Below are 22,717 nucleotides of genomic sequence, written 5' to 3'. Positions count from 1 at the left end.
CAGGAGTTCAGGTTACTGATGGTGATTAGGAGGAGGAGTTTCATTCTCCTATGGGAGAAGCATGCTCAGGGAAGAGGAAGCCCAAGTGGCTTCAGGACACCTTGAGAGATGCTACATCTGTTGCTGAGCCGAAGAGGCCGGTCAGAGAGAGTAGACCACCTGAGAGGTTCTGTAGCTATATGGAAATGGTTACCAGCATCCTTGACTCTGAGCCTTCTAGCTATGAGGAGGCAGCTAGCCAGCAGGTCTGGAGAGAGGCCATGCAGGAGGAGTATTCTTCTATCATGAAGAATGATGTTTGGGAGGTGGTGCCGAGGCCTGAGGGCAAATCCGTGGTTACTTCCAGATGGCTTTACAAGGTAAAGCATGCTGCAGATGGCAGCATTGAGAAATTCAAAGCGAGGTTTGTGGCTAGAGGGTTCTCCCAGGTAGAGGGAGTTGATTATGAGGAGACCTTCGCTCCCGTGGCTCGATATACTTCGATCCGCTCCATTATATCGATAGCAGCAGAGATGGGTTGGAAGATCCACCAGATGGATGTGAAGACCGCATTTCTCAATGGCTTCATACAGGAGGAGGTGTACATTGAGCAGCCACAGGGCTTTGAGGTGCATGGGAAGGAGTCCCATGTGTGCAGATTGAAGAAGGCCCTTTATGGCCTGAAGCAAGCTCCCAGAGCTTGGTACTCCAGGATAGATGCATACTTGCAGGGGATGGGTTTCACAAAGAGTGAGGCAGATCCGAACCTTTACTTTATTGTGATTGGTGAGGAGCCTCTCATTCTGGTGTTGTATGTGGATGACTTGATCATTACAGGTGCAGAGAGACTCATAGAGCACTGCAATAGAGATCTTGCGGCGGAGTTTGAGATGAAGGACATCGGCTTGATGCATTACTTTTTGGGTTTGGAGGTGTGGCAGGAGGAGGGGCATTTCTTCCTGGGGCAGGGGAAGTATATTGTGGACATCCTTAGCAGATTCCACATGGAGGATTGTAGACCCATGTCGACACCGATGATCACCAACTGGAAGAAGCTTCATGCTTCGGATTCCGAGTTGGTGGATCCCACATTGTACAGGCAGCTGATTGGTTCCTTGATGTATTTGGTCAACACTAGACCAGATATCTGTTTTGCAGTCAACACGATGAGTCAGTTTATGTGTGAGCCTAGGAAGGTTCACTGGGGGGCTGCAAAACACATTTTGCGGTACTTGCAGGGGACAGTGGATTATGGTCTGGACTACAGGCAGGGAGATGGAGTGAGATTGGCAGGATACACTGATTCTGATTGGGCAGGTTGTGCTTCTGATAGGAAGAGCACTTCAGGGTGTTGTTTTGGGTTGGGTTCAGCAGTAGTGTCATGGTTCAACCGGAAGCAGCAGTCAGTAGCACTGAGTTCAGCGGAAGCAGAGTATATGGCAGCCAGTCTAGCTAGTTGTGAGGCTATCTGGCTTCGCAAGATGTTGTTTGGCTTATTTGGTTAGCCGTTGAGACCTTCAGTGATTTACTGTGATAATCAGAGTTGCATTAAACTCACGGAGAATCCAGTATTTCATGACAGGTCAAAGCATATCGGGATCAGATATCATTTCATCAGAGACTATGTTCAGAAGGGCGCTGTGAAGCTTGAGTATATTTCCACTGATGAGCAGGTTGCAGATATCCTTACCAAAGCCTTACCACGGGGCAAGCATGTCTACTTCAGAGACAAGATGGGTGTGGTGAGGAACACCTTCCTCGGTAAGAGGGAGTGTTGAAATTTGGTACCGGAGGACAGGTGGTTCCCTTAGGCTTTGATCTTTGGCCTAGGGAAAAGTGTCCAAAAGAATTTAATTTTTCTCCTAAAGTGACTTTATAATTTTATAAAGTTAAATCTAATTTAAATGTGACTTTAAGTGATAAAGTTATTAAGTCTAATTTTAAAGTGACTTTTATAAAGTCAATGAAAAATTAGAAAGGAAAAGTGACTTTGGAAATAAATGACTAAGTGGGTCTTTATTAAAGTGGGGTGAATTAAAAAATAGAAAGTGAGATTTAAATGAGCATTTAATCTCAACCATTGATCTAAATCTATTTCAGCCATTGGATTTAGAGATCACCCAAAAGTCACTTGGATCACCCAAAAGTCACTTGGAGTTATATTAAAGGAGGAAAATGAGGAAAAGGTCATTCATTCTTTCATGCGCAGATTGGGAGAAGGAGAGCAAGAGAGCAAGAGAGATTTCTGAGCAGGAAGGAGAAGGAGACAACAACTTGGCACACATTCCAAGGCAGCAGTTGAGCAGATTTGTACAGCTGATTCAGCACATAGTGAAAGGCAGATTTTTGCACAAACATCGAAGAGCAGTTTGCTGATTTTTCTGCACACAAAACGGAGGTCGTACAACATTTATTGCTGTCCTGTTTGCTGTAATTTCCAGATTGCTGTGAGGCACGGGAAAGGAGATAAGTTGTAAATTTGCTTGCTGATTTTTTTGCTGAATAATTCTCATTGTAAAAAGAAAATTTTCAGAAATAAAGAAGAACTCTCAAACTGGTTTTCCCCAAGAGTTGTAGGGGGTTTTTCCAGGGTCAAGTTGACCAAAAATATCAGTGTTTTAATGTGTTTTAATGGCTGTTTTTAATTGCTGATTTTTATTTCTGCAATTTCCAGCATTCTGAAAAATTTCCAGAATTTGTGTTTTCAGCAATATTTTTTTTTTTTTTTTTTCAGTCTGTTAAATGTATGGTTATGGGAATGGACATTTAACTACATGGGAGAAATAAGGAGAAACTGAAAACCGGGGTGGGAAAACAGAAATTTTTACAGGAGACTCGAGACTACGTGATCTCGAACTCCCTCTAGAAGGATTCTCCTTGCTCTAGCCACACATTTCTTCCATTCCGCCAATTGAGTAGCATTAGTCGGCTTGAGGACTTCTTGATCAATGAAGTCCTTTAGACCATTATCCTCTAATACTGCCTCCATGCGAGCCTTCCAGGCTATATAATTCGAGTTGTCATCAAGGGCATACTCGAGTCTTAAACCACTAAACGCCATAGGTGAAATAGAGATGTGATAAGAACTTGATTTTTATATTCAGGAATCACAAACTTTGAACTTCTCCCTTCTTGTATACTGTTCTTCCTTGATCAACTTTGCTCTGATACCATGTAGAAATTCCCACTGTAGATCAATAAATTATGCAACATACTAAAGCACAATACAAGATCTACTTCTACAACACTTTGCGGAAGCTTAATCAATTTAAGCTAGATCAATCAGAACACATATAACTGAGAATGAGAAATCAATCACACATAACACAAAAGAAATAACCCGGGGAAAGCCTCAACCTAAAACCCCAACTCTGTATTATCATACAAGTGGAAATATAGTCTGGATTACAAAAAGAATCAACTCGCAAGCTATCCTGCTCTCTCTGCAATCCCTCTGCTGCTCATAGACAGTCAAAGGCCTCTCTCAAACCTTCTCCTCTTCCCTCCAAGCCTCTTATTTCTTTGCACAATTTTCCTTGGGGTCCAGTGCAGCCACTTGTGTGAATTGGCCACTTTACACACTCACTAACCTCTGATCCAATTGCGCAATCCTGAAGGAGATAAATTCTTCTCCATGGATGAGTTTCCTTTATAGGAAAAATCTATTCAACTGATAGTACATTGTCCTTCCTCTGATCTCAACTGGGTCTCTGTCTGAACTGACATGCATGAGTTATTCATGAGAGAATATTCAGTTATCTAAAGTGCAGCAGTTATATGCAAGCATGCATTAACTAACTGAACTCACATTAATTTAAACAAACTGTTTAAATCAATCTAACTGGACTTGACTCAGTTAACTGAGCCAACTAATTACAACTCAAATTATAACTCATCCTTATCTCTTTAACTGATGGTTAAATTCCTCAATTAATGGAGAAATTGTTGCATGTTCTCACATAGACTTCATGTTTGATTTTTCACAACTAATTAACTCATGGTGAATTAATTAATTTATTTTCAAACAGCAGTTAAGTTCAAATTCGAATTTTACTTCCCATTTTAGTCCAGGGACTGACTAAAATTGGAATTTATCCCGAACTGCTAAAAATAGTAATGCTATTTTTAGCACTTCCATTTTTCATTCCCTGTTGCTGAATCTAGCACTGGTACCCAAACCGCTATTTATAGCGGTGCTATTTTAGCACTTCTATTTTTAGCATTTCTTGTTGCCATTTTCAACAGTTTGACCGCAGAATTACAACAGAGTTTGATTGGGTTGACCGAGCTGATTTTGGGTTGACTTTGACTCCCTTGGCTAGTCGCATTCTTTTGTTGTTGACTGAGCTGCTTGGAGGACCTTTTGGGGCAACATTGACCACCGTTAGAGCTGCATTGACTGCTGATTTGGCAGGATTGTTTTGGGCATTTATTTCCGATATTTGTACTCTCTCTGCTGAACTATTGAAGAATAATAAGAAGAATTGATGAAAGGGTTTCCCCACATTGGGGTTTGTCCTTGGCATCCACCACATCTTGTGTCCTCTTGTCTTGGCTTGTCTTCTGCACATGTTTTTATGTTCTATCTGCATTTACTATCAATGTGTTTAAGTTAATGTGATTGCTACTGGATATAATTGGAAATTGTCATTGGGATGATAAGGAACATTGAAGTAAATTGTGCTAAAACATAGAACATACCATTGTTATCTAAAATTAACATGGTATTAGAGCTTAGGTGAAGACAAAGCCCAAGCAAGTGTGAAGGAAAGCAATCACTAAGGGGAGTTGTTGGACAAGGACTTGGAACTAGTCCCAATGACGACTACATCTTTCTTCAAATCCGAAGACAAGCTTAAGGACAAATCCGATTATCATGCATGGAAGATGATTTTGAATTTGACTTTGGAAGAGAATGATGCCATGGACTATGTCAAAGGAATAATAACAGAGCCTCCTTCAAATGCATCTGCTGTTGCACAAACAAAGTACAAGAAAGGTGAGGTTAAAGCTAAGAAGATTATTGTTGATTCTATTCATAAGCCTTTGGTTGCCTATATTTCTGATTTGGAAACATCTAAGGAGATGTATGAAAAGTTGGTTGGGATGTTCAAAGTAAATAATGCAAATCAAGTTCTCTTTCTCAAGAACAAGTTGAAAGGCATCAAGATAGATAGAGGAGAATCCATCCAATCCTAATTCATGAGGATTACTGAGATCAAGAATGATCTCCTATCTATTGGAGGAGTCATTTGTGATAGGGATCTTACCCTTATTGATCTTGGGGGCCTTACAAGAGAATGGGATGTGTTCAACACTACCATCCTCAAGAATGACAGGAGTCCGGGATTTGATGAATTATTGGCTAAATGCACTCAAGAAGAAATAAGGATGATGGAAAGAGACAAGCCCTCAAATGGAAACAATCCTACCGCCTTCTCCGCTCATTCTAATAGAAGGAACAATCCTGGTCCAAGAAATCAAGGACAAGGGTTCAAGCCGGGATTCAAAGAAGGAAGAAAAGGAAGATGCTTCAATTGTAACAAGTTTGGCCACTTCGCTAGGGAGTGTCTTCACAAGAAGGATACTCCAAGAGATGATGACAACAATAACGACAACTTCAAAGGCAATGGCAATCAAAGGAACAATAGGTTCAATAACAAAGGAAAGAGGAATGCTCTTGCTGCTCGAAATGGAAATGGTTGTCCTCCCAAGAAGTCGAGAAACTCCAGGTATGAAGAAGTTAATGTTGTAAAGCAAAAAGAATTTTATCTTATTTCTGCCCTCTCCATTGGACCATTGGTTGATTGATAGTGGTGCCTCAAGGCACTTCACTGGGTACAAAGAAGTTCTCTCAAGCTTGGTTGAAAAGAAGACGAATATGGAGATTATACTTGGGGATAATGTCACTTATCCCGTGAAAGTAATTGGGACTGTGACTCTTCATTTAAATGAAGGTCAAACCCTCCACTTACAAGAAGTACTATATGTACCTGATCTAAAAAATAATTTGGTCTCTATTTCTGCTATGGGGGATAAAGGTTTCAAGGTGACATTCATTGATGGGAAGGTTCGTGTTTGGCAAAGGAAGCCAAGAGATGCATTTACTCTTGGATTCAGGGTTGAAGGTCTTTATTAGGTTGGAGGAAGTTCGTTGGGAGCAATGACTTGTGACACTTCTCTTCAATCCGAACTATGGCACCGAAGATTTTCTCACCTTCATTTCAAGGCCTTATCTGATGTAAGGAAAATGGTCACAGGTATGCCCGAATTCAATTTAAATCATGAAGGTGTTTGTCAGGGATGTGAAGTTGGAAAACATACAAAGGTACCATTCCCCTCAAGTGAGACTCAAACGACCAATATTCTTCAATTTGTCCATTTTGATTTATTAGGTATGTTGCTCGTGACATCTTTGGGTGGATATTTGTATTATTCTATTTTTGTGGATGACTTGTCTCGCAAAACATGGATCTATTTCTTAAAGAAGAAGGATGAAGTGTTCAAATGGTTCCGCTCCTTCAAAGCCTTGGTCGAGAATCAAACAGTGAAGAAGATCAAAATATTGAGGACTGATAATGAGTCCGAATATGAGTCAAATGAATTCAAAGACTACTGTAGAGAAGTTGGCATTAAGAGGGAGACCACTACCACATATACTCTTGAACAATATGGTGTTGCCGAAAGGAAGAATTGTACTATCATAGAAGCCACTCGTGCTATGCTACATGATCTAGGTCTTCCGAAGTTCTTATGGGGAGAAGCTGCCAACACCGCTATGTATGTCCAAAACAGATGCCCACATCAAGCTTTGGACTGCAAGACCCCCGAAGAAGTTTTCACTGGTAAGAAACTTGATGTTTCTAATTTTAGAATTTTTGGTTGTCCCGTATATTTTCGTGTGGAAAAAGAGAAAAGAAACAAACTAGATGCATATGGGAAGAAAGGAAAATTTGTGGGCTACAACGAAACTTCAAATGAATATAGAATCTATGTGCCTGATCAAAAGGAAGTGGAATTAAGTCATGATGTCACCTTCGATGAAGATTCTGCTCTTAGAAAGATCCGAGATCTTCCTATTCCTAGGAAGGACAATGATGATGCTGATGCAGAAAAGGAGGATGAACCTCCGTCTGATGACTCGATGCTTGATGTTGAAGGTCCGATGGATCCCATTGATCCACCTCCTAGTGAGACCTTTACTTCAAGGAAAAGGCCTTTGTGGCTCAAAGATACTCTTGAAGATGCTGAGAAACATATTGCACCGAGGGAGACATTTTGTGAAAGCAAGAAGCTGAATAGGTACCAAGGGTACTTCGTTGCCATGAGTACCATTGTATAATTTGACCCTTGCATATTCGAATAAGCCGTGAAGCAACAGGTTTAGAAGGATTTGTTTGACGAGGAGTATGAGTCGATCATGAAGAATGATTTCTGGGATGTGGTTCCTAGACCCAAGGACAAGTCAGTGGTCACTTCGAAATGGCTCTACAAGATCAAACATGGAGCTGATGGGAGTGTTGAGAAATTCAAGCCCAGATTTGTTGCTCAAGGCTTCTCTCAAAAGGAAGGAGTAGACTATGATGAGATATTTGTACCGGTTGCCAGATATACCACCATCCGTTCGATTATAGCCCTTGCTCTCTCGCAAGGATGGAGTCTACACTAGATGGATGTCAAAACTGCCTTCCTGCATGGTTCGCTTAAAGAGGAAATGTTTGTGGAACAACCTGACGGGTTTGAGGATCAAGATCACGAGACACATGTATGCAGGCTGAAGAAAGCCCTCTATGGGTTGAAGCAAGCCCCTAGGGCTTGGTATGAGAGGGTCGATAGCTATCTTATGAAGTTGGGATGTACAAGGAGCGATGCTAACCCGAACCTATACTTCAAGGTTGAAAAGGACAAACCTCTCATTATGGTCCTTTATGTGGATGATCTCTTTCTGACAAGTGATGACTCTCTCATTCATCAATGCAAGAAGGAGTTGGCTTCTGAGTTCGAGATGAAGGACCTAGGACTGATGCATTATTTCCTTGATCCAGGTGGATGTTGGTGGCCACCCACCTATCCCACTTGGACCCCCACAACTCTCTTTCAGTTTTTCAGTTTCCTTAATCATAGCGTAGTTTACTATTTTTAGCAGTTTTTCGGGTCCTAAATTTCCGGAGCCGTTTTGAGGCCCTAAACGACGTTTTTTGGGAAATCTACCGCCAACGATTTTTTTGATAAAAATCGTCTTTTCCGTCGTAGTCCTCGGAGAGATCTTTCCAACGGGCTATCATGCGCGTCAAACGGAGATAATACGACCAATTCGCGACCCCGGGAAGTTGACTGTCCAACTCACCCCAAAACGGGGCCCACAATTTGGCGTTTCATCTTCTAGGGTTAGGTTTTGGAATGTGAAGGGTTTTCCATTGTTTCTCAATAATAAATAGGCCTTCGAGCCTCATTGTAAAGACAGTTCGGAACAGTTCAGAGGCATGTAGCCGACACATCTCTTCTCAGAGATAAGCTACCATCGCCCTAGCTGGGTTATTTCTATTTCTATTTGTAAGCATATTTCAATATTTTCCATTAATGAAATGAAGTATTATTTCCGCTGCATATCTGTCTTTATGGTTATCTCTATATTTTATTGCGTTCCTGCTTAAATCCGGATCGGTGGTATCAGAGCGGTCTGCTTTTTCTCTGTTTTTCTTTGCATGTCCCCAACGAGGTCGGGATATAAGGAGTTAGGGCTTGAATTGGTCGAACCTTTGCAAGACCAGCCTCGCAAATCTCGACGACCTCCCATGGCGGATGAGAAGAAAGACGAGGGGGTAGGAGATCCTATCAGAATCTTGCTCGAAGAAGCCCTCGAGTGGCAAAGGAACGTGATGATGGATAGCTTTGCGCAGATCCTTCAGCGGCTACCCAGAGGTGACGCATCGGCTTCCAACAGCTACTCTGGAAACGCCACACCGTTTAAGGTACAAGTTAATTTTGAAATCCCCATCTTCAAGGGTCAAATAGACGCAGATGCTGTAGATAAATGGTTAAATCTGTTAGATGGGTATTTTTCTGTTCATGAATTTTCAAGTCAGGAAAAGATTGTTTTTGCTCTTCTCAAAGCAGCCCCCCACGTCAAGGACTGGTGGGAAACATACTGCGAGCAGAAGGATGAATGTACAGGCTCACTGTTTTCAGCCGCCCCCACTTGGAATGACTTCCGGGATGCCATCAAGGAGCAGTACTACCCTGTCAAAAGCTATGAGGACAAACACATCAAATGGACCACACTGCGGCAGGGACGAGACCAAGATGTGCCAGAGTTCACAAATATTTTTCATACCCTTCGCACACAGTTGGGTATCAAAGATTCTGAGCTGCATATGGTACTCAAATACCGCGGCTGCCTACACAGATACATCCAGGAAGAGATGGAGTTCTTGAACATCTCCTCACTCGGCACAACATACTGATACGCTGTCAAAATCGAGCAAAAGTTCAAACAGAAGAAGCGAGACTTTGGATCTGCAAATCCGAAGCCCAAAGGACAAAGCCAAGGTGGGGTGACCCAAGACAACCCCTCGAAGCTGCAAGAAAAGAACAACACCATGAAGCCGAAGAAGGACACAGGAAAGTGGTGTGAGTTCCACAAGAGTCCCACTCATAACACAAGTGAGTGTCGGACCAAGCAGTCGCTGGTGGCCGAGTTGAAGGCTTCCGAATCAGATGCATGTTCCGACTCTGAGCCAGAACCCGATAAGGGGGACGACAAAGGGAAGCAAATCATTGATGCGGATCCTAGTGCCACTGTTGCCACTGCCAAGATCCAGAAGAATGAGCCCGAAGAGCCAGAGGAGGGGGAACGTCTTTTCCACTCACAGATGTGGGTGAAGGGTTCGCCGCTGCAATTCATTGTCGACAGTGGCAGCCAAAAGAACCTCGTTTCATCAGAGGTCGTGAATGGTTGGGCCTACCAACTACGCCACACCCACAACTGTATAGTATCGGGTGGCTTCACGAAGGACGAGATCTCAATGTTCGCCAGCAGTGCCGCCTTCCCTACAGCATCAAGCCCTTCACAGATGAGGTATTGTGTGATGTTACACCTCTAGATGTTTGTGATGTACTATTAGGCCAACCATACTTGTGGAGGCGACATGCTGTGTATGAGTCAAGGCCTCGCGCTGTCATTATTTCTTTGGATAATTCATTTTATAGGATACCAGAGGTAGCCCCACCTACCGCCACCTCTTTGATCACTGCTAAGAAAGGCAGCAAGCTCATCTCACAGACTAGGAAATTTATTTTCTGTCTGGTTCACTCCCAAAGTAAGGGGAAGATCGGTTCTACATCCATGACCCCCGTGAAGGGTTCCTCCACACAGCAGCAACAACAGAGGGATACAGTCTTGACAGAACACAGGAACAACTTCTCCTTACCCGGAGGGGTACCACACAAGTTTCAGGTGGGTGACAAAGTTTGGTTACATTTGCAGAGGGAGCGCCTTACTAGAACCCATCAGAAACTCAGATCGCTTCGACATGGTCCTTACACCAGTAACAAGGCTGTGGGAAACAATGCTTTGAAGCACAACATTCCTCCATTCCTTCGCTTGCACCGATTGTTCAATGTGGACCATCGCCGACCATGCTTCCCACCATTTCTGGACACATCAGAGATTGCAGAACAGCTCACTAGAGACCCAGCTCAGCAGAAGCTTCCTCATCTCAAGGAGGAACTCAACGCAATGGGGACCATTGCTTCCTAAGGGGGGAGGAATGATCCAGGTGGATGTTGGTGGCCACCCACCTATCCCACTTGGACCCCCACAACTGTCTCTTTCAGTTTCCTTAATCATAGCGTAGTTTACTATTTTTAGCAGTTTTTCGGGTCCTAAATTTTCGGAGCCGTTTTGAGGCCCTAAACGACGTTTTTTGGGAAATCTATCGCCAACGATTTTTTTGATAAAAATCGTCTTTTTTGTCGTAGTCCTCGGAGAGATCTTTCCAACGGGCTATCATGCGCGTCAAACGGAGATAATACGACCAATTCGCGACCCGGGAAGTTGGCTGTCCAACTCACCCCAAAACGGGGCCCACAATTTGGCGTTTCATCTTCTAGGGTTAGGTTTTGGAATGTGAAGGGTTTTCCATTGTTTCTCAATAATAAATAGGCCTTCGAGCCTCATTGTAAAGACAGTTTGGAACAGTTCAGAGGCATGTAGCCGACACATCTCTTCTCAGAGATAAGCTACCATCGCCCTAGCTGGGTTATTTCTATTTCTATTTGTAAGCATATTTCAATATTTTCCATTAATGAAATGAAGTATTATTTCCGCTGCATATCTGTCTTTATGGTTATCTCTATATTTTATTGCGTTCCTATTTAAATCCGGATCATTCCTAGGGCTGGAGGTCTGCCAAAAGCCAGGAGAGATTTTCCTTTTTCAAGGAAAATACATTGTGAAGCTACTTGAGAGATGTGGGATGCTGGACTACAAGTTCGTGACTACTTCGATGGAACTCAACTTTAAGAAGCTATGTGGAAGTGTTGTTGGGCCCAAATTAGCTAACCCTACTGAGTATCGTCAACTTGTGGGGGCCCTGATGTTTTTGGTCAACTCCCGTCCTGACATATGCTTCACTGTGAATACGTTGAGTCAATATATGGTCGAGCCTCATCACATTCATTGGATTGCTGCTAAGAATCTCTCGAGATATCTCCGGGGGACAATCCACTATGGATTGAGATACACTGCTGGGAGTTTGAGGCTACATGGATATACAAATGCTGGCTGGGTTGACAGTGTGGTGGATCGTTAGAGCATGTCTGGGTGCTGCTTCGCTTTGGGGTCTGCTTCAGTATCTTAGATGAGCAGGAAGCAGAGATCGGTTGCACTAAGCATCGTCGAGGCCGAATACATTGTTGCCAGTATGGCCTGTTGTGAAGTAGTTTGGTTGAGGAAGCTCTTTAGTGAGCTATTTGAGCATGTGCTAGATACCACCGTGATCTTTTGCGGCAACCAGAGTGGGATTTGCCTATCAAAGAATTCCGTGTTCCACGGCCGCTCCAAGCACATTGATATCAGGGATCACTTTATCCGGGATATGGTACGATGGGGACAGTTAGGCTCCAACACATCAGGACGGATGAGCTGGTCGCAGACATTCTTACGAAGCCTTTGGGGAAGATCAAATTCTTAACCTTTCGAGAGAGACTTGGAGTCGTGGAATGACCCTCCTATGAGGGTCTCGTATGAGTTGGACACAAAGCTCTGGGAGCTCCTGGGGGCTTGGGGGACTTCTTCGAGCTATGAGCGACCATAGGGTGAGTGGTTCAACTTCCTCTAGTGGTGCGCTAGATACAGGGTGAGTGGTTCACCTTCCCCTGTGATACCCCATTATGGTTGACATGTGTGTAGGGTGAGTGGTTCACCTTCCCCTACCTAGACACATGCATGTAGGGTGAGTGGTTCACCTTCCCCTACGATTGACATATGCATAGGATGAGTGGTTCACCTTCTCCTATGGCATATGAGTAGGATGAGTGGTTCACCTTCTCCTGTTGATGCCCCGACACACATCCTACCCATAGAGTCCGGGACTCATGGGAAGTACCTCTCATTTGGCCAATGAGTTGGGAAAAGATGGTTAGGGACCATAGCACTACCGATGGACGCATCGTGTACTGCCATACTCCCTATGACTAGGATGCATGGTGTTCAACAACTTGATTTGGGATCAAGGACTGACTTTTGTCAGTGGAAAGTGGTATATCTTATGACTCACTCTTGATCACTTATTCTTCGTTATTACTTCATGGTTCAACAGAGCAGAGTAGAGAAAAGTAGGGAATGATGACAGGGATGGTACATGATGAGAGGTTAGCATGATGATGACAGTTGGATTGGCAGGTGGAATTCTCCCTAGTTGAGAGGGAGTGTTAAAATTTTCAACTAGGGCCTACTTCCACCTTAGGACAACTCATATGATGGAGATGATTATTGCATTGGATTCCTCTTTTCGAGAGGTACAATTTTGATGTAAAGATCATCTCATTTTGACTAGCAGAAATGGAATTTTGAATTTGTTCTTTCTCATGTACAAATTGTCAAGGTCAGCCTCAGTCAAATGTAGGCTTATGAAGCCCAATGGATGTGTCTCCTCACCCTCAACGAAGTGTATAAATAGAAGTGACCCTTCTCTCATTTGGACATCATCTCAACTCATCACATCATCTTCTCTCTCCTCTCTTGATTGGTTCGTACAACTTGGAGGCTCTCTACTTCGCACGTGTGGAAGAGGACAGAATTTTGGACTGGTTTTGGAGGCTGAAAATTTCAGAGATTAGGGTATGCGTTGACCAATGTTGACTTGGAGTATTTGACTAGCGTTGAATTCGGCTTTGTGGGAATAATTTTGATTTATGCGGGCCACATCCTTTGGCACGATTTTCGAGGAGTTTGGGGACTGTTTGACTGAGTTGACTGCATCATTGACATTCTAGGTTGATCGTAGAATTACATCATACTTTGACTGGGTTGACTGAGCTGATTTTGGGTTGACTTTGACTCCCTTGGATAGTCGCATTCTTCTACTATTGAGCGAGCTACTTGGAGGACCTTTTGGGGTAGCTTTGACCACTGTTGACTTTCTGGTTAGGGCTGCATTGACTGCTGATTTGGCAGGACTGTTTTGGGCATGTATTTATGATATTTATCCTCTCGCTCTCTATTAAAATTGGCAATTAGGGCCAAACTCCATGTGGGTCATCTTATTAATGGAAGCTGATATTTTTCTTGGATCCCTTTCATCGAGAGGTGTAGGATTGATCTAAAGATCATCCGATTCCGATAAGTATTCATGGAGATATGAATTTATTTGTGTTATGGGACAATTCGTCAAGGTCGGCCAACAACCAAATAAACCCCACTTGTGCTCAACGTTTGAGTATAAATAGAGGTGGCCTTCAAGTCATTTCAACACACTTAGGATCTCTTCCTCTCTACTTGTCTTTGGGTTTTAGTAGGAGGAGAGATCCTAAGGGATAACGCTACCCTAATCTAGAGGGCAAAAGCTGGAATTGCGGGGAATTGCTGGAACTGCTGGGAACTGCTAGAATTGCCGGGAACTGTCGGAAATTGCCAGGAACTGTCGGGAACAGCCAGAACTGCCGGGAACTGCCAGAACTGCCGGAACAACCGGGAAACTGCCGGAACAGCGGGAATTGCCGGGAACTACCAGGAACTGCTGGAACTGCGGGAACTATCAGAGCATCTATCTTCGAAGGAGAGCAGCATGCAAGGGACACCCAACTAACATTGGGACAGTTGTATGGTACTTAGCAGCAAATACACTGAGCATGCAATGTTACAGCTAGCATGCAAGGGATAGCTAGCACGCAACAAGAAGCATGCTAGGGACAACAAGCAAGCAAGGGACAAGAAGCAAGTAAGGTGCAGCCAGAGCATAGGTCAGTACGACAACATGGTGTAGCAATGGCACATAATGCAGTAGAGTGATGGGTACAGTCATGATTAATGAAGCGTGATGAGATGCGGCATGGTGTAGTGTGGTGAGGTGCAACATGATGACGAAATGCAGCACAACGATAGGTGAAGGAGTCACCTTGGAGAATCAGTTAAAGCAACATGTCTTCAAATGATCTTATGTATCATCTTCTTAGAGATGATCTATGCTCTTATCTAGATAAGTCAAAGTGTTGAATTCTGTTGTAAACATACTATCTCTCTCTCTCTGCTGAACTATTGAAGAACATATAAGAAGAATTGATCAAGGGTTTCCCCACATTGGGGTTTGTCCCTGGCTAGCGCCACATCTTGTGTTCTCTTGTCTTGGCTTGTCTTCTGCAATTTATGTTTATGTTTTAGTTGCAGTTTACTTTAATGCTGATGTGATTGCTAATCTAGAAAAGGTATTGAGCTAACAGTGAAATTTGAAATAAATTGCTCTAAGCATAGAACATACCTAAAATTAACATGGTATCAGAGCTGAGGTGAAGACAATGCCCAAGAAAGAGTGAAAGAGCAATCATCGAAGACAGTTGGGAAAGGACAAAAGGATTAGTGGATTCCTCATCCCTCTTCAAATTCACCGAGGGTGAAGTCGAAGCAGAGAATATTATTAGAATAGCGCAACAGAAGTTTCTGATGGCCTACCTAAAGATCACTTCATTAGGAACTCTGGATCTAAGGGTGGAAGGAAAGGCAGATGCCTTTGTTGCAATAAGTTCGGCCATTATGCGAAGGAGTGTCCAAATGGTAGACACACATCTCTTGATGAAGATAACAATCATTCCAGGGACATCTTCAATGATCAAAGGAATGACAGGTAATGCAAGTCATCAAGGAAATGGCTGACTCTTCAAAGAAAGCAAGGAACCCCAGGTATGAAGAATCAAATGTTGTTTTTGATAAGATAAAGAAGCGTTATCTTGTATTGGACCTCTCCTTCAGATTCTTTGGGAATTTGGTTTATTGATTCTATTGCTTCAAGGCACTTCATTGGATAGTAGGGTGCACTCTCTAATTTGGTAGAGATGGAAACAATCGTGGGATTATACTTGGAGTTGATGCCACCTATCCTGGAAAGGGTGTAGGGAATGTTACCCCTCAATTGAATGAGGGTAACTCTATTCATTTACAAGAATCTCTTTTATGTACCTAATCGCAATAAGGACTTGGTGTCCATCTCGGAAATGGAAGTCAAAGGTTTCAGGGTGGCACTCATCGATGGAAAGGTACATGTTAAAAAATAGAATTTTCAAAGATGCTTTTTCTCATGGATTCAGGGTTGGCAATTTGTATCAAGTTGCAGGATGGTCCATTGGGGATCATGTCAATTGACATATCGCATCTATAACACCGGAGGTCTACTTATGGGGCCCTACCCGATGTGGGTCAAATGGTGATAGGGATGCCTGAATTCAAGAAGAGCATGAAGGTACATGTTTGAGATGTATCGAAGGAAAATCTTATAAGGGGACCATTCCCCTCATGCAGCAGGTCCACAGGTTTAGAATAACCCAAGGAGTTTGAGATTCATGATCGAGAATCTCATGTATACAGGTGGAAGAAAGCCCTCTATGGCTTGAAGCAAAACACCTTGGGCATAGTATGAGAGGATTGATAACTGTCTGATGAAGCTGAGATTCACTAGGAGTGAAACCGATCCAAACCATTACCCGAAGGTTGTGGATGATAGACCTCTCATACTGGCACCTTATGAGGACGACCTATTTCTGACAGGTGCAGACCCTCTCATTTGCAGAAGTAAGAGGGAGTTGGATATCGGATGTGGAATGATAAACTGCAAGCCTGTGACTACCTTGAGGATCTTAACTTTCAGAAGTTATATGGTAGTGATGTTGGACCAGATTTGAGAAATGCCTCTGAGTTTCATAAACTCATTCGTGTTGATGTTCTTGGTGAACTTCCGTCCAGACATATGTTTTGCAATTAGCATGCTGAGCTCATATTTCATTGAGCCTCACTGGATTGGTGCCAAGAATCTTCTGAGATATCTTTGGGGCACAATCTCTCATGGATTGAGATACACTGTCGTAAATATGAAATTGCATGATTATTCGAATGTTGACTGGGCATGCAGTGTGGAGGATCACTAGAGCACTTCTTAGTGCTGGTTCTCTTTGGATTCTGCTTCAATATCATGGATGAGCAGGAAGCATAAGTCGGTTGCTATAAGCACCGCCGAGACCGAATACATAGCTACGAGCGTTGAGTATGATCTCGTGTGAAGCTGCATGGTTGTAGAAGCTCTTAAGTGAGCTGTTTGTAAACATGATGGATACCACTGTGATTCTTTGTGACAACCAGTGGGGGGATTCGATTATTGAGGAATCCCGTATTCGATGATTGCTCCAACAGATAGACATCAGACACTGCCTTATCTGGGATATGGTAAGTCGATGAGCGAGGAGGCTCCATCGCATTGAGACTGATGTACAGGTCGCAGACATTTTATCAAAGCCCCGGGGAAAGGTCAAATCTGTGACTTTCCCGAACGACTTGGAGTCGTTGAGAGACTTTCTTATAAGGGTCTTGCATGTTACATGCATTGAGCTCTGGGAGCTTTGGGGTGCTTGGGGTACTTACTGGAGCAACATACGACCACAGGGGGACTCACCCTCCCCTGGTGGTGTGCTGTGTACAAGATGATAGGTTCAACCTTCCTTTGTGATACCCCGTGGCGACTGTGGAACAGGATGATTAGTTCTCCTGTGGGCTGGGATAATTAGTTCTCCTGTGGCAACTGTGGAACAGTTTGATTAGTTCTCCTGTGGGCCGGGATGATTAGTTCTCCCGTGGCAACTGTGGAACATGATGATTAGTTCTCCTGTGGGCCGGGATGATTAGTTCTCTCGTGGCAACTGTGAAACAGGATGATTAGTTCTCCTGTGGCAACTATGGAACGGGATGATTTGTTCTCCTGTGGGCCGGGATGATTAGTTCTCCCGTGGCGACTGTGGATGGGATGATTAGTTCTCCTGTTGAGGCATCCTACCCATACAGTCTGGGACTCATGGGAAGTACCTCTCATTTGATCAATGAGTAGGGAAATGAGGTTAGGGACCATAGTAGTACTATCGATGGACGCATCGATATATCTACAGTACTCCTTATGCTAGGATGATCTCCATTGATCTAGGATCAATGAAATTGATCTGGGATCAGTATGAGTGGTTTGAGACACTCTCTTGTGATATTGATCTAGGATCAATAAAACTGACTTCGGGCCAGTAAGAGTGATGTGACACACTCTCTTTAGATGAAACTGACTTTGGGTTAGTAGAGAATGGTATGAGACATTCTCGATCAATTCTTCTTCTTCATGGTTCAACAGAGCAGAGCAAAGCAGAGCTCAACAGAGCAGAGCAGTGCAGGGCACTGATGGCAGAGATAGTACAGTCGGACATATGGATCAGCAGATGGAGTTCTCCCTAGTTGAGAGGGAGTGTTAAAATTGGCAACTAAGGCCAAACTCCATGTGGGTCATCTTATTAATGGAAGCTGATATTTTTCTTGGATCCCTCTCATCGAGATGTGTATGATTGATTTAAAGATCATTCGATTCCGATAAGTATTCATGGAGATATGAATTTATTTGTGTTATGAGACAATTCATCAAGGTCGGCCAGCAACCAAATAAACCCCACTTGTGCTCAACGTTATAGTATAAATAGAGGTGGCCTTCAAGTCATTTCAACACACTTGGGATCCCCTCCTCAATACTTGTCTTTGGGTTTTAGTAGGAGGAGAGATCCTAAGGGATAACGCTGCCATAATCTAGAGGGCAGAAGCCGGAACTGTAGAGAACTGCCGGGAACAGCCGGGAATAGCCGGAACTGCCGGAACTGCCGGAATTGCTAGGAACGGCAGGAACAGTCGGAACTGCCGGAACTGTCGGGAACTGCTGGAACTGTCGGGAAATGTCGGAATAGCCAGAACAATCGGAATTGTCGAGAACTGCTGGAATAGCTGGAACGACCGGAACTGCCGGAATTGCCGGGCATTGCCAGGAAACTACCAGAACAGCTGGAACAGCGGGAACTGCCGGGAATTGCTGGGAACTGTCGGAGCATCTATCTCCGAAGGAGAGCAGCATGCAAGGGACAACCAACTAACATTGGGACAGTTGTATGGTACTTAGTAGCAAATACACCAAGCATGCAATGTTACAACTAGCATGCAAGGGACAGCTAGCATGCTAGGGACAACAAGCATGCTAAGGACAACAAGCAAGCAAGGGACAACAAGCAAGCAAGGTGCAGTCAGAGCATAGGTCAGTACGGCAACATGGTGTAGCAATGGCACATAATGTAGTACAGTGATGGGTACAATCATGATTAATGAAGCGTGATGAGATGCAACATAGTGATGATGGGTGCAGCATGGTGCAGCGCAGTGAGGTGCAACATGATGACGAAATGCAGCACAATGATAGGTGAAGGAGTCACCTTGGAGAATCAGTTGAAGTAGCATGTCTTCAACTGATCTCATGTATCATCTTCTTAGAGATGATCTATGCTCTTATCTAGATAAGTCAAAGTGTTGACTTCTATTGTAAACGTACTATCTCTCTCTCTCTCTCCGTGCTGAACTATTGAAGAACATATAAGAAGAATCGATCAAGGGTTTCCCCACATTGGGGTTTTTCCCTGGCTAGCTCCACATCTTGTGTCCTCTTGTGTTGGCTTGTCTTCTGCGATTTATGTTTATGTTCTATTTGCAGTTTACTTTAATGCTGATGTGATTGCTAATCTGGAAAAGATATTGAGCTAACAGTGAAAATTGAAATAAATTGCTCTAAGCATAGAACATATCTAAAATTAACGCTCTCTCTGCTGAACTATTGAAGAATAATAAGAATAATTGATCAAAGGGTTTCCGCACATTGGGGTTTGTCCTTGGCATCCACTACATCTTGTGTCCTCTTGTCTTGGCTTGTCTTTTGCACATGTTTTTATGTTCTATTTGTCTTTACTATAAATGTGTTTAAGTTAATGTGATTGCGACTGGATATAATTGGAAATTGTCATTGGGTTGATAAGGAACATTGAAGTAAATTGTGCTAAAGTATAGAACATACCATTGTTATCTAAAATTAACAACCTCCCACTCCTTTGTTGCTGCAATTGCAAGGGCCATCCTAATGGAGTCCATTTTTTCCATTTATGCAAATGTCTCATCATAATCGATCCCATGTACCCTACGAAAAACCTTTGGCTACCAGCCTGGCTTTATACTTGCTGATCATTCCATTTGCTGCTCTTTTGGTTTTTTAGATCCATTTACAATGGACAAACTTTGGACTTGCTGGAAGTGGAACCAAATCCCATGTATGGTTTGAAATGAGCGAATTGTATTCCTCATTCATTGCTGCTTCCCAGTTGGGATTGCCTTCAACCTGTTCATAAGATTGAGGATCAGAAGCTAATACCATGTAGTAGTGCATGGGCATACATGGTTTTGTAGCTATAAGTGCATGCAGAGCTTCTTCCACTTGAGATCTCGTGACAGGATTCTCTAAGAGATCACTCATGAGGTGCCACTTCTATGTCGAAGGTGGGTGGGGAATCTTAATGACCTGCTCATTAGTTCAGAATTATGATCTGAAGTGCATGAAGAATCATCATCTCGAACACCGACATCTGGAAATGGCAGAGGTTTTGTAATAGGTTCACATCAACACAGTTGTTTTTGGACAATTGTTCCCAAAAAAACCCAATGTGGGAAAACCGGTGCACCAGATGAGGGTTTTATTAATCTTCAACAACAATCGCTTTTACAAGGAATGATTTTACAGAGAAACTGAGAGAAAACACCTGAGACTTTCCCCTGGAAACTTTCTGACTTTTAGGAGACCCTTCTCCCACTTCTGCATCACTTCTGCGTCACTCTACGTGGCTCAATGTGTCTCTGTGTGACTCTGTGTCCCTCTGCGTCAGCCTACGTGAGGGTTGCGTCTCCCTCTGCGCTATTTCTCAATGTCCCCGCATCACCTACTCCTCAGTCACTGACTGCTGCTGATGCCCTCCTCTTCCTCCACCCTGCAACTCTCTCTCTGAAATCGATCTCCTTCTCTTTGAGAATCGATTTTCCTTGAGATACTGAGTATCTGCCAGTGTGTCTCCAAATGATCCTCAAGTCTTCTCTTATACTTTTCCTGTCTCTAATCAACGGTCGAGATTAAGTCTCTAATCAACGGCTAAGATTAAAATAGACTTGATCCTCGTCTCTTAGAAGCTTCTCACCCTTATCTTTATTAATACCCATTAATATTTTAATTTTCCTAAGTTTAGACTTTAGGAACCCATTAAAATATTAATTATTTTAATAACTCCTCATCCGGGTGGAATTTCTCCAAATGATTTTTGGGTCTTGGAGATCTCATGTGCCTTAGCCTCTCCACCAAGTTTCAAGGCTAGAGCACATCTGATGCTACTAGAAATCAACAGTTGGAAGTGGAAAATTTATAACTTCAAACATTTATAATATTATAATTTATTTTCATTGTGCATTGTTAGTAAGTTAGTAGACTAGTAGTTACGCTGTACAGTTACAAACTTACATGTATGATGTATGATCATAATTTATATGATAATGATATCAATGACCATGCTTTTCGTTTTAAATTTGTTTTAGTTATATGATTCATCGATTTATATTTTATATTTATAAGTTTTTAAGACCCCAACGTCCCCCCACTTTTCCTAAAAATTGGTGGGGAGCTTTTGCATAGGTTGCTCCTGCGTATCCCAGCTCCCTCGCCTCCTCGTCTCAGAAACTTGGTGGAACATTGTGACAATCCCCCCTAATCCAAGCACAAATTCCTGAACTATGTATTCCCAGTCGTGTAAATTACTCATGAGTCACAACTAGCCCATTGAGGGAAGGTTGAATTTGATGAGGTCAAATGGCTTCAGGTTGGCTCTAGGAATCATTGTCCAGTAATTGGTTATGTCTTGTTATATCACAAACCGACTTGCTATCTAGAAAAAGGGACCTCATTGGCTTTTGCCCACCTTCATTGCTTCAGAGAGGGCTACCGCAGCTTCTGTTACAAGCCATTAGGCCTTAATTCCTTCTGTTAACCACAGATAGAACCCTTGCTCGTTGAATCAAGGATTTGGTGGCTGAACAAATCCCTAGGAAAGGGGGTTCGCTGCCTAGGAAAGGGTCTCTCTGGCCTTTTATTTGTCCTTAGTGCTCTATAGGAACCCATTAAGGATCTGTTACCTTAGAGAAACTCGTCAATTGGAACTGCATGGAAGATGCTCACTACCTTAGACAAATTTTAGTGATCAACCAGAGAATTTCTTCCTACGTTGGCTAGACAGATCTGAGTTATTGCAAGAGGTCAAGCTATAACAAAAAACAAAAAAGGATATCTAGCTAGGGTGGGATCACCTCCACTGAAACTCAACAGTGTTGAAAAGTGTAGCTTGGGAGGTATTCCACAAACCCAGATGGGGTTTGTGTGATTTTTTTTCACAAAAGGACTTTGTGGGCAAAAGATCCAAGTGAAGGATTTTTAGATCCAGATGGGGTTTAAAATTTGAAAAGAAAAATTAAAAAGAAATTAAAATTAAACCCCTAAGGTTTAGAGGGTTCCTAAGAAGGATTGGGGAATCTATTTAAAGAAGGCCTTAGCATAAGGCTAGGCAATGTTTTAAAACTTTGACTTTGACTCCGACTCGGCCGAGGGTCGACTCCGAATCTAACTCCGACTCGGTCGGCTCGATTTCAATGATTCGGTCGTTGTAAAAAACACATTAAATATTAATTTTTTTATAAAAAACATAATTTTAAAGATTTTCATTCATGTTTCCAAACACACAGCATTAGAAGATAGATAGAAGACAACATATGATCAAAGTAGGCTCATGAATATATCCATTATATCAAAATGGCACCCAGTGCACTGTTCAATACATACATGATGATGATATAGAGATCGAAACAAAAACACATAACCAAGGAGGCTAGAAATGGTGTTATCCTCCAAAATAGATTCTAAGTCATCAAGGAACTAATACAAGGGTCCAAGAGTGTTCCTCACTCCAAGAAAGTCCCAAAGTGCATGTGTACATCTTCAAAAGGTGCATCCTTCACCATGATGTCATCTAGGAGAGACCCTCTGTCACCCTTTTCAAGCATGTGAGTGACATGGCACCCCCAAGGGTAAGCATTGGCATCAAAGAGGGA

General features: G+C 42.9%; 1 protein-coding gene across 3 annotated transcripts in view; it reads left to right on the top strand.

Moving 5' to 3' along the window:
- The window catches only part of LOC149192456 (protein S-acyltransferase 10-like), a 214,833-nt gene that overhangs the window by 28,962 nt on the left and 163,154 nt on the right, over window positions 1-22,717 (top strand). The gene's annotated exons all lie outside the window — the stretch shown is intronic.

The sequence above is a fragment of the Pinus tabuliformis genome, chromosome 2_2 (assembly GCF_031772625.1).
Source record: "Pinus tabuliformis cultivar Carrire ecotype Pingquan chromosome 2_2, CPIR1, whole genome shotgun sequence".
Taxonomy (NCBI): domain Eukaryota; kingdom Viridiplantae; phylum Streptophyta; class Pinopsida; order Pinales; family Pinaceae; genus Pinus; species Pinus tabuliformis.
Note: the sequence above shows the minus strand (reverse complement) of the source record. Positions and strands in the feature narration are given on the sequence as shown.